This window comes from Protopterus annectens, chromosome 14.part0 (assembly GCF_019279795.1).
Source record: "Protopterus annectens isolate FY-2018-M chromosome 14.part0, PAN1.0, whole genome shotgun sequence".
NCBI lineage: Eukaryota > Metazoa > Chordata > Ceratodontiformes > Protopteridae > Protopterus > Protopterus annectens.
The window spans coordinates 833,032,145-833,044,347 of NC_056748.1; the positions used below are offsets into that span (position 1 = coordinate 833,032,145).

General features: G+C 41.8%; 1 protein-coding gene across 1 annotated transcript in view; it reads right to left on the reverse strand.

Annotated features, from left to right (window-relative positions):
- The window catches only part of BMPR1A (bone morphogenetic protein receptor type 1A), a 1,674,184-nt gene that overhangs the window by 2,041 nt on the left and 1,659,940 nt on the right, over window positions 1-12,203 (reverse strand). The gene's annotated exons all lie outside the window — the stretch shown is intronic.

A 12,203-nucleotide genomic window follows, 5' to 3' on the forward strand; every position in this document is an offset into this window, starting at 1 on the left:
CAAGATACAAACACACATTCAACAGTGGTTATAAGGCATACTTTAATACCAATATATTTGTTCTAGCAACAGAAAGACCACATGACTCACCCAGTCAGCAAGTTTCTGTGCTATTTAATAGACAACTTGCTAGCTTTGACTAACAGATTGCATCCATCTACTTCTCAGCAGACATGATTTGTCTATTTCATGCATTTTATTTTCCCATTGTCTCGGTTTTTAAACACATTTATTAAACTATCACTTAAAACCTTAGCTACACATACAGTAACAGAAAAGAAAGCAAACCATACTAACATTTGTCAAATATATGCATTAACAAGAAAGTAAGCTTATATGTACTATATACTCACTCTAACATTAGATAAATTTTTCAATTCCCAGCTTATATGTAATGTACACTCACTCTAACATTAGATTGTTCAATTCCTGCCTTACCTTAAACCTTGCTTCTCCTTCTGAACATTATGCAAGTATTTCAGATTCCATTTATTTCTATAGAATTTGCTCCTTTCTTATCTAAAGACCCCACCCTCTAATTATTTCATCTCCTTCACAATATTCAATACTTCAGTTACAGCTGGTTTAGATTTTCTAGTAATTGGTTTCTTGGCAGCCAAAAGCATTAAACTAAATAAGGCCTTATCATGTACAGAAACTTTACATATGGTGTCTGAGCTCATAAGAAACATGTCCTTAGTTACAGCCATTCCCCCAACATTTCTGACAGTATTCTGCAGGGAACTGTTAAAAATCTGCTACCTTGTCACACTCCCAAAAAATGTTCCCAGCTACCTCTGTCTTTTTCATCACACTTCAAACATCTGTTATCTACCAAAGGAAAATTTCTCTGAAGTCTACTTGGGGTATACAAATATTTATGCAAACACTTAAAAGGAAAAATCCTAAACCTTCTGGACTTGGTTGCATATTTGGGAACCATATTCCATTGTAATTGCCTTTCTAACCCCTCAATATGTGAGAAGAGACTAAACAAAACATAATACAAAAACTACAAACCTGGAATGTCTTGGTTATGGATATTAAGATACGAGCAGTGAAAACATTACTCCTCTTTTTAGTTTTATATACAGTATAATATTATTAGGGTGGTGCACATGTAACATATGCCAGCATAACTAGTTGGAGTTTTGTAAAGAATTTTGTCATTTGACTATTACAATGACTTGTACAGATGCTTGTGTTAAAAATGTATTTGAAAGTTGCTTGTGTTAAAACGCATCAACAGTGGGTCGTGCTGGACAGTAAAGAGATATACATGTATGTCAGTATTATTATAAGTGATTAAATGTATATGTTTTAACAGAGAATTCTGGAAGGGAAGAGGTTAATCTCAGTCCAGCTAATTTAGAAAAATAGGTTGAAAATTAAATGGATTGATTTTGGCCATAAAGATTTTAGCTTACAGGTCTGATTGCAGCCAGAGACAAAAATGTATTGGAAAACCAGGACTAGGAATCTTACCATATTGTCCTTAAGGGTGAACTAATTGCTACACTGGAAAGGTGAAAGTTTTTGAAATTGTTTTATAGCTTTCAGATGCTACAACTGACCTTGGCAAAGCACTGGGTGTTTGTATTGTATGAGAGTCAGGTCACCAGATGTGATGTCATTCTATAACCAGCACTGAAAGGATTTTTTTAGATATTAGTGAGATATGACAGAAATCTCGCAGCACCACTGTTTTTCAGATCCTGACAGGAAAGATCTCAAATAAGATATCTCACACAACCTCACACCTCATCTTGCCTTGCTGTAGTAAGTAACTTAACTAGGGAACAGTAATTATTTAGTCAATCAGGAAAATACTGTGAGATTAAGTATTGTTTTCTGCATCTATGTGAATCTAACCAACTGTGTTATTTTTATATCTCCTGTGATTGAAACTCTGGTTTTATTTTAACTAGATATTTAGTAGCATCATGTTTTCCATTTTATTTATTTTATTATTTTGCATTAAATATTTCTATACCTTGCTGCACTGGTCAAACACTTCCATTTTTATTAGCATTAATTTTACTCAGTACAATTGAATACCCTTGTAAGAGCCTTACAGTAGCTGACTTGTGGCAGCATAATTACTTTACAGTCTGGGCATAGGGGGCATAGCAAGTACATTTGTGCCAGCCTTTCCCAGGTGTGTGTCAAAGTCAAATATTGTGTGTGTCAGATACTTGGAACAGGGACACAGAGCTCCAAAGTGGTCAGTGTGGAGTCTTCAGCACCTGGAAAGACAGAGAGAGAAAGTCACAGATAGAGAGAGTCCAGCCCCACGTCTGGAGTGTACTCTCTGTGTACTCTTAAGGGAAATTGTGCTGGGTGCAAAGAGCTGCATCTGGGAAATACTGTGTGTATCCATTTTTGTTGCTAATGGCCGTGCCTCACCAGTGTCAGTAGTGAGAATTGAGGCTCCTTGACTACTGGAGCAGAGCAGGGACCATTACATATTGGTGGCAGCTTGGTGGTATTATAATTGAACTTCAGTAGCCTTTGCAAGATTGTCACTGAAAGTGTGTGTGTACTCTCAGCAGCCACATGGTGAACATACAAAGTTTCATTTTCACAACAGTTTTATTTATTTTTGTTAGTTTAATCATGTTAGCAGAGGATTATGGCAAGCTGGCAAAGAACCAGTTGGCCAAGGTGTTCAAAGCCAAATGAGTGATGCCTGCCAACCTAACTAAAGAGGAAATTATTTCAGCCTTAATCACAGCTGCAGCACAGGCCAGCAACCAGAAAACAACCAGTCTGGTGATGGGGATTGTGCAGCCTTCAGAAACAGGACAGTTCAACTTTTTCTCACAGGAATTAAAAACCCATTTGAAGTTAGAGAGACTTGAACTGGAGCCAAACATTTAGAATTAGAATTAGCAGAGAGACTGTAGTGTTTGGAGGCGAAAGAAAAGGAGAAACAGCACCAACATGAGAGGCAAATGCTGATTCTTCGTCAGGTTCATGGAGAAAACTGGGAAGGGAATAACCGAACCCCAGAAGCAATAAAGGTCAGTAAATTTCTTCCACAGTTTTCAGACGGTGACACTTTTGACAGTTTTATACGTATATTTGAAAGAGTATATAAACAGGTCTTGCTGACCAGGGGTTCTGGGTATGGTTCTGAACCCCTTACTCCATGATAAAGCTGTAAGTGCAGTTTCTAAATTGTCTGATACTGATTGTTTAAACTATGATAAAGTTAAATAATGTTTATTGGAATGTTTTAAGTTAACACCTGAAGCTTACAGAAGAAAGTTTCATCAGCGCAGACGCAAGGCAGATGAAAGTCTATGTGATTATATTGCTCAGTTAAGCACTTATTTTCATAGGTGGGTGAGTGGGTGTCTGGTCACCACTTTTGAAAGGCTGGCACCTTTTGATGAGGGAACAAGCCCTTAGCACATTGCCTGAAGACATAAGAATAGAGTGTGACTTTGAAGATGAACTGGGGAGAAAAGGGGATCTCCACTTAGCAACCAGGGCACCACTACACAAGAAGGCGATACCCAGTGCTGCACATGGATATAAGGGAACCTAATACCTCACCTTGCCTTGCTGTAGTAAACAACTCAATATTCATCATCTTGCCTTGCTGTAGTAAGCAACTTAACTAGGGAACAGTAACTCTTTAGTCAGGAAAATATAGTGAAATTAGTTAAGTATTGTTTTTCTGCATTTGATTGAATCTATCAAACGGTGTTACTTTTTATATCTCCTGTGACTGACATTATTAGTTATGTACTTACCATAACTTGGTATCTGTGTTGTTCTCTTCTCATTCTGCTTCACGTATGGGTCTCAGATTTGAAAATCATATCTGGCTCGGCCACCTCCCCCAGACTTGAACTTCCAGGATCAAACTCCTCCCCTACCCCAACGTCTCATCCAACCTCCTCAGATCGAGTTTGCTGCCCACAAAAGCAAAGAAAAAAAAAAGGTAACCAGGAGCTCAACTTGGAACCGAGGTTCCAACAAAGGCTATCTAGATCCTCTTGAAGTATAGCCAATATGGAAGGGGAATGGTTGGGCAGGAAGGTGAAGCAGAATGAGAAAAGGACAACACATATACAAAGTTATGCTATAAGTACATAACTAATAAATCTGATGCTGCCTATCTCATTCTGCTTCACGTATGGGTCAGAATCCCCAGCTACATAACTTCTTGGGTGACCTCAAGGAAGGATATGCCACTGAAGCACCAATGAACCAAAGGACATCCTGCTCCTGGACATGACATCCAATTTACAGTGGGACACAAAGGTATGAGAGTTAGACCAAGTGGCTGCAGCACAAATGTCATCAATGGGGATCCTACAAGAATGCAGATGCAGCAAAGGATCTTGTTGAGCGAGCTTTTGGATGACTTGGCAACTGCCAGCCATTCTTTTCATAAACACAGGCAATAAAGTTAGTAATCCACTTTGCTAATGTCACTTTGCAAACACCTTGACCCTTACAATTATGAGAAAAAGAAACAAATAACTGTTCCGACTTCCTGAACAACTTTGTCCTATGTAGGCAGAAACGAAACTGCCTGTGGACATCCAAGAAATGCAGGAGGTATTCCCCTTTGTTATAATAATTAGGAAAGAACACAGGTAGTTGAATACATTGGTTGATATTGGAAGATGTAAGGATTAAATTCTTAAATCATTTTGGAACAAAATTATTTCATACAAACCATTTTTAATGATAATTTTCATCTGTCTAAATCTCTAAATTTATTTAACGCACCCATACCTCAATGTGTTCCTCGGATAAAGTTTTCACTTTTATGGACTATAACTAAAAAAGTGAGACTTCGCCCTCCTTTAAAGAATTCTACTGCATTGAACGTACCAAGAATGGAGATGAGAACCATCAGTAGCAGAATGATAAGAACTACTTACTATAATTAATGGCAAAAGATTGCAGATATTCTGGAGAGAGATGACTTAAGTTCTTCATGTAATCAAAACTAAATGGTAAACTGTTTATTATTAATATAAATCTAGACACACTTGTATATAGTTTGACTTGATGTTTTTATGATTGTTAGTTTGAAATTGTTGTTAGCCTGTTTTAATTACTTATATTATAAAGAATGTAAATATATTCATTTTAAATAATTTCATAAAGATATTTAAGAAAGGAGTACTACAGAGAGTCACCCTATCCTTGTGGAAAATGATGGAAGGATGCTTGGAAGAGAGGGTTTGCAACTCGAAAACTCTTTTAGCTGATGTAATGGCAACAAGAAAAGTGGATTTATAAGACAAAAACTTCAAGTCACAATCCTTAGCCAACTCAAAGGGACTCTGAGTTAAGGCTTGCAGAACCAGAGTAAGATCCCACTGAGGAGTAGGATCTTTAATAGGAGGCCTCAGAAGAAAAACACCTTTCATGAAGGCTTTACATAACCTAGCAGAAGCAGAAGCAATAGACCCTGGAGGCAATCCTGAATGAAAGTTGGAAATAGCCACTAACCGAAGTTCAACAGTAGCAAAACTGGAACCTTGCTTATATAAAGATTGCAAAAATGACAGAATAGAGGGGATCGGAGCAGAAAAGGGATCAATGTTATTGCTGATTGCCAAAATGGAGAACCTCTTCCACTTACTTTTAGTAGATTGTTTGAGAGGCCAAAAGTATAGCTTTGACCAGAGAGGAAAAACTGAGCCCTCTAGCAATCATAGGAACTGGAGAAACGATGCAGTCAACTTGACTGTGTGGAGATCGGGGTGGCGTCCTAATGTTAGATGAGAAAGGAGGTCCTGTTTGGGTTCCAGCATCCATGGAGGATGTTTGAGATGAGACCAGAAGGGGAACCACACCTGATGAAGCCAGAAGGGGGCAATGAGGATTACTGAGCTCTTCAACCATTTGGCTTTCTGAAGAAAACTTGGGATCAAAGGAATAGGAAGATAGGCATACAGGAGTCCTGGAGGCCAATCATAGACCACAGCATCCCTCTGGGAGCCCCCTGAAGAGAGAGTCAGAGCAAAATAACTGCTGCATTTGTTGTTGAAACAGGACGCAAAGAGGTCACACCAGAGAAAACCCCAATGGTCAAATATCTCATTCACTACTGACTTGATTGAGGGACCACTTGTGAGGCATCAGAACAGACCTGCTGAGCCTGTGTACTAACATGCTGGATTTCCCCAGTACGTGTTGCCAGAAGAAAGGGGTTTGAAGAGACTGCCCATTCCAGACCCTCAAGACTTCTCTGTGGAAAGGGTACAAATGGATAACTCCTTGCTTGTTGATGTATCAGACAACTGACATGTTGTTGGTGTGAAAAGCAATAGTCCCTGGAGGGAGGACGTCCTGAAAGGCTTGCAATGACAAAAGAACTGCCCCCATCTCCAAGACGCTGATATTGCAGACTGGTCTCTATCAGAGTCCAAGTGCCCTGGAGCATCTTCCCATGGAAATGCCCCCTCCCACCTGAGATAACAAGCGTCTGTGGTCACAGTGGCTGAGAGTAAGGGAGGAATGAATGGTCTGCGATTGTCAGATCTGCTTGAATCTACCACCTCAGATGGGATCTGCAAATGTTCGTCAGTCTGATAGGAGCAGAGAGGGGATGAAGTAGAATGGGCCATTTAAAGTACAGTTGTGTACACTTAGCATAAATGTAGATGTTCGAGTGTACTCACTGTTGCAGTCATCACATTTGGGTTATCTGCTTGCAGTAGCCCTCAGTCGACCTGATTATCAAAGTCTTGGGCCCTGCGTTGGTTACAAAGTTATACTGCCAACAAAAAAGCAAGCATGGTAAAGGAGAAAAAAGGTATAGTCAAAAAAAGTCAGGGGGCTGGAGGGAGGGTAACCAGGACTGCAACAGTGAATACACTCTAACATCTACATTTAAGGTAAGTACACACAACTGTACTATGTTCTTCATGTTTCAATGTTGCAGTCATCACATTTGGGTAGATTCCCAAAGCTAAGGATGGGAAGAGGACTTTAGATAGCATTAGGACCAGCTATAAGGCCCTGCAAGACTGCAGTGGCAAAACCAGCTCTGGATTAAATAGTAATGCTTGGGGAAATTATGTACAGAACTCCAGGTAGTAGCTTCTAGGATGTCCCTGGTAGGGACACCTATGAGGAAAGCTGTAGAGGTAGATGCAGCCCTGGTTGAATGTGGTCTAATCCCCTGTGGGATAGATTTTCCATGGTGCTTTTAGCAGAAATGAATGCGATGGCCTACCAATTTAGAAATAGTTTGCTTTGAAATAGCCTTCCCCCTCTGCCCTGCGGCAAATGCCACCAGCAGTTGTTCAGATTTCCTTTGAGGTTTAGTCCTGTCCAGGTAAAATCTAAGTTGTCTGTGCACATCTAAGGAGTGCAGTATCCATTCCCCTTTGTTCTGTGGATTAGAAAAGAAGGTTGGCAAATGAATGAACTGATTATGAGCCAGACTGGATACTACCCTGGGCATGAAGGAGGGATTGGTCCTAAGGGACACCCTGTCCGCATGAAAGATGATGAAAGGCTCCACTGCCATAAGGGCCTGTAATTCTGACACCCTTTTGCTGAAGTGATTGCTAAAAGGAAGGCTGTTTTTCAAGAAAGGAATTTTAACTCTGCACTTGCAGCTGGCTCAAAAGGAGGAACAGTGAGTTTTTCCAATACAAAGTTAAGGTCCCAGGCTGGAGTTGGGGCTCTCCTGGGTGGTCTTAAGTTTTTGGACCCTCTGAGGAACTGCTTGAGCAGTGGATGAGAGAAGAGGGGTGGTTCTGTGTTATAATGAGCTGAAATGGCTGAGGCATGAATTTTGATGGAGGAAAAAGAAAGACCCTTGTGAAGCATCTCAGTTAAATATTGAAGAATCTGAGGTAAAATGGGCTCAGCTGTGTCCATCTCATGAGTTTGGTTCCAGGCACAGAATCTTTTCCATTTTTCGGCATAAGATTTTCTAGTACTAGGCCTTCTTGCCTCCAAAATAACATCAAACACTTGTTTACTGAGGGATGGAAATGGAGAGATTAGGTAATTAGCCAGGCTGCCAGGTTCAGGGTTTGAAGCTGAGGGTGCAGAATCTGGCTCTCCTGCTATGACAGCAGGGTAGGGGTCTGAGGCAGGTGCCATGGAGCCAGCAGTGACACGCTGCGCAAGAAGGGGTACCAGTGTTGGCATGGCCAATCTGGTGCAATCAGTAACGTCCTTGGTTTGTCCCGTTTGATCTTTAGTAGTACTTTGGAAAGGCAGAGGAGGAAAGGCATAAACTGATAGATTTTTCCAGCTGAAGGACAGAGCATCCACTTTCCAAGCTTGTTTGTGGGGAGTCCTTGTGTAGAATTTGTCCAATTGGCAGTTCTGGGGGGAAGCAAACAGGTCTATATGTGGGCTCCACCCATTTGTTTATCAACATGTTGAAAGTCTTTGGTTCTAGTTTCCACTTGCGTGGGTCAATTAGATTTCTGCTTAGTTCGTCTGCCAATGCATTTAGTTTTCCTGGCAAGAATTGAGCCTGTAGATGCACTTGGTAGCTCAAGGCTGTATTCCACAGAGCCATGGCTAGTCTTCAAAGGGGGTATGAATGGGCACCTCCCTGCTTGTTTATGTACCACATAACAGTGGTGTTGTCCGTCTTTACCATTAATTGTCCTGAAAGAATGCGGTCCTTGAAGGATGTCAGAGCATTCTGTACAGCTAGCATTTCTTTTTGATTATTATGCATGTGCATTTGACTTGGGTTCCATTTGCCCTGAATGCACTTCCCTGCCAGGTGAGCCCACCTCCCCATGCATAGTTTGATGCATCTGTTAGGGTTTGGGCGGCAGGGGGTAGAGTGAATGGTAGACCTTTGTTTTGGTGGCAGGCCTCTGCCCACCAAAGGAACTGTAGGCAAGGAATGATAGGAATCATTGCTTCTAGATCCTGAGAATGTTGACACCATAGGCTTTTTAGATACCATTGTAGTTTCCTCATATGCAGTCTTGCATACGGAATTAGAAGAATGCAGGAGGCCATGAATCCCAAGGCTTGCAGTATTTGCCTTGCAGATAGCAGGGTTTTTGTGGCCATTAGTTTGAAGTAAGTTGTGAGTGAGTGTGTGCGTGGGTGTGCCTTCTGTGGAAGGGTGGGTGTGCCTTCTGTGGAAGGTTGGGTGCCGGGCTGGCAACTCAACACTGTAAAACTCCACTGCCAATCATGAGCGGACAGGTGACTCACTGTGGCGACCCCTAACTGGGAAAAAGCCAAAAGAAGAAGAAGAAGTTTGAAGTAAGTTGTCAAATGAATTTGTTTCTCTAGCATGAGGAAAGCCATCTGGGAAGTTGTGTTCAAGCTTGCTCCCAGGAATATAATTTGCTGACAGGGTACCAGATGTGATTTCTTTTCATTTATGGTGTACCCCGGACAAGTTAGCACCTTTTGTACAAATGACAGATGATTCAAAAGTATGTCCTGGCTTTCTGCCTGAATTAGACCATCGTCCAGGTATGGGTATATTTGAAGATTTCTTTGCCTGCAAAATGCAATGACTGGAGCTAGGCACTTTGTGAATACCCTGGGCGCAGTAGATAAGCCAAAGTGCAGTGCAGAGAACTGATGGGGCAGGCGGCCTGCTTTGAAGCGTAGGTATTTTCTGCATGACTCCCTGATTGGGATGTCCAGGTAGGCTTCCTTTAAATCCAGTGTTGCCAACCAGGCATCTTTGCCTATCATGGGAAGCAACTGGTGAAGAGTTAGCATCTTGAATTTTGGAATCACCAAAAAGGTGTTTAGGATAGAAAGGTCCAGGATAGGACGCCATGAGTTGTCTTTTCTGGGTACCAGGAAAAGTCTTGAGTAGAAACCTTGTCCCTTTTCCTCTTCTGGTACAGTCTGAATAGCTTTTAATCTTAACAGAGAGAGTATTTGCTTTTGAGCCTCTGCCTACTGATTTGGGGGTAGATCTGGCCAACCGTTTGGGGCTGGTAACGTGTGGAAGTGAAATCTATATCCTTGGGAAACTATGTTTAAAACCCATCTGTCCTAGGTAATGAGTTCCCAGTTTTTAGCTTGCAGAGCAATCTTTCCCCCTAAAGGAGCAGTCAGTTGAGAAGTTCTCGGAAGTTTTACAGTTAAGTCACTGAGACAGCTTACCATAGGGGGGGAGTCTTACTACTCCCTGATTTGCAAAGTGGGAGCCCCCCACTGATTAGTCCTGTGCGTACCCTGGGACTGAAGCCTGGATGTTCTGCTGGTTCTGGGTTTGAACTACTGAAGGCCTGAAAGAGGCAGGAAAGGACCAATATTTTGAGGGCCAATGCCTACTAAATCTTAGAGGCTGCACTTGTAAGAAATCTTTAACAGTTTGCATAGATTTAGCTTTTTCCTCCATCTTTTTAAGAACTTCTTCTGCTTTGTTGCTAAATAGAAACAGGCAGTTCTGATTTAAGGAAGCATCCATCAATTTAGTTTTAACATGATCTGGCAAAGATTGCTCCTTAGGTCAAGCATGCCTTCCAAGTACAGACCCGGTGACAGCAGTCCTGCAAGATGCCTCTAGTGAATCAAAACCACATTGCAAAGTATGTTTTTCAACCTGTTTAGCAGAATGCATTAAATCCTGTAAATCCTTATTTTCAACGCAATCAGGAATCAACATTTTCTGTTTAAGCAATCCAATAATAGGCTGCTGATACTTTAACTATGAAACTGGCAATTTAAGGCCCTGACGGCCAAGGTTGCAGAGGTGTATACCTTCTTACCCCATCCATCCAGGACCCTGGAATCTCTATCATAGGATTTTTGGCAGAAGTAGCCTTAATGCCCTTGGGTCTCTGTGAAATGATCTCAGGATCCGCAGTAGGATTTTTAAAAAGGAACTTGCAAGAATCAGGAACCCTGTAATATCTATCAGGTTTTCTGGGAGCAGGAGGTAGCGAGTCAGGGGCCAAGCTAGATTCCGAAAAGGCATAGTCAACAATGTCCAGCACAGGAGGGATAGCTAAGGGCCTGTGTTGGGGCAGGAGTAAGAAATCTCTAAGCCACTTTTTTGAATCAGAGTAATTCTGGCTTTCCCAGTGAAAATGCTCCCTAAGAGTATGCATTTCACCAAAAGAAAAATCCTCAGGGGGGGAGAAGCAGAGGAAATAAGAGTCCTCTGCATCAGAATCCTCATAGGTAGTTAAGGGTAAATCCTGGTCATTAGAGGAGACAGAAATTTCAGAAGCCTGGTCAGAAGTATCATAAGCAAATTCAGTCCTAGGTCTCTTAGAGGGGGAAGGTTGGCTTCCCCTGATTAAAGTAATAAGGTCTTCGGCCATTCATCTCATTTGTTTTTTAGGCATAGAGGCCTGACCATGCGGTCTGGGCATCGTTTCCTAGGCATGGTTAGAGTTTTAGGCCTTGAAGAAGAAGAAGATGGTGTCGGTTTACTATGCAAGTCAGTAGGCCTGAATACACCCTCAGAAGCCAGTGCCTGCACAGCAGCTCCAGACCCATCCAAGGTAGAGACATCCGCAGGTTCCACAACTGAAGCATTTTGCAGTCTCAGTAGAGGCCTGCGAATCTGAAGTAGCGGGTATCAGGGGCTGTGAAAGCATCTCACTGAGTACCAGCGAACTGGTGACTAGCTTAGGACCTAGGTGGCCTGTCTCTGTCTTTATCTTTGTGTTTTTTTTGGAATGTCGGTAGTCGGGTGGCTTACCGAAGACGTACCTGGATAATTGAACAGAGTACCAAAATATTCAGAAGCAAAAATATACAGACGAATAGTTTGTGGTTTAAATTAAGTACAAAACCGACAGCGAGGTACGTCGTGGTCAGGGCCTAGGCAAGGAATACAGCACGAATGAAAATCTTTATGAGGTATTTGCTTTCCACAAGAAATACAATTACTGACTTTTACTCGGTTTAGAGCAAGAAAAAGATTCCCCAACGGGGTACTTAGCTTTAGTTGAAGACTTTGGTTCTGACACTCGAAAACGAAAATTTCAGGAGTCGGCCAACCGGCACTTGCGAACTGCTTTTGCTTCAGGCACCGCACGGCAAGAAAGACTGATGATGTGGTGTTGGCTGCATGCTTTATACTCCTGACTACCGGACGCCATGGAAGATGAGACAGCAACCGATGCAGGACCCATGAATTTGACAATCAGGCTGACTGAGGGCTACTGCAAGCAGATAACATAAATGTGATGACTGCAATAGTGAAACACGAAGAACATCAGACAGAGTCTACTGGAGAATGGGCATATAGTACCTTG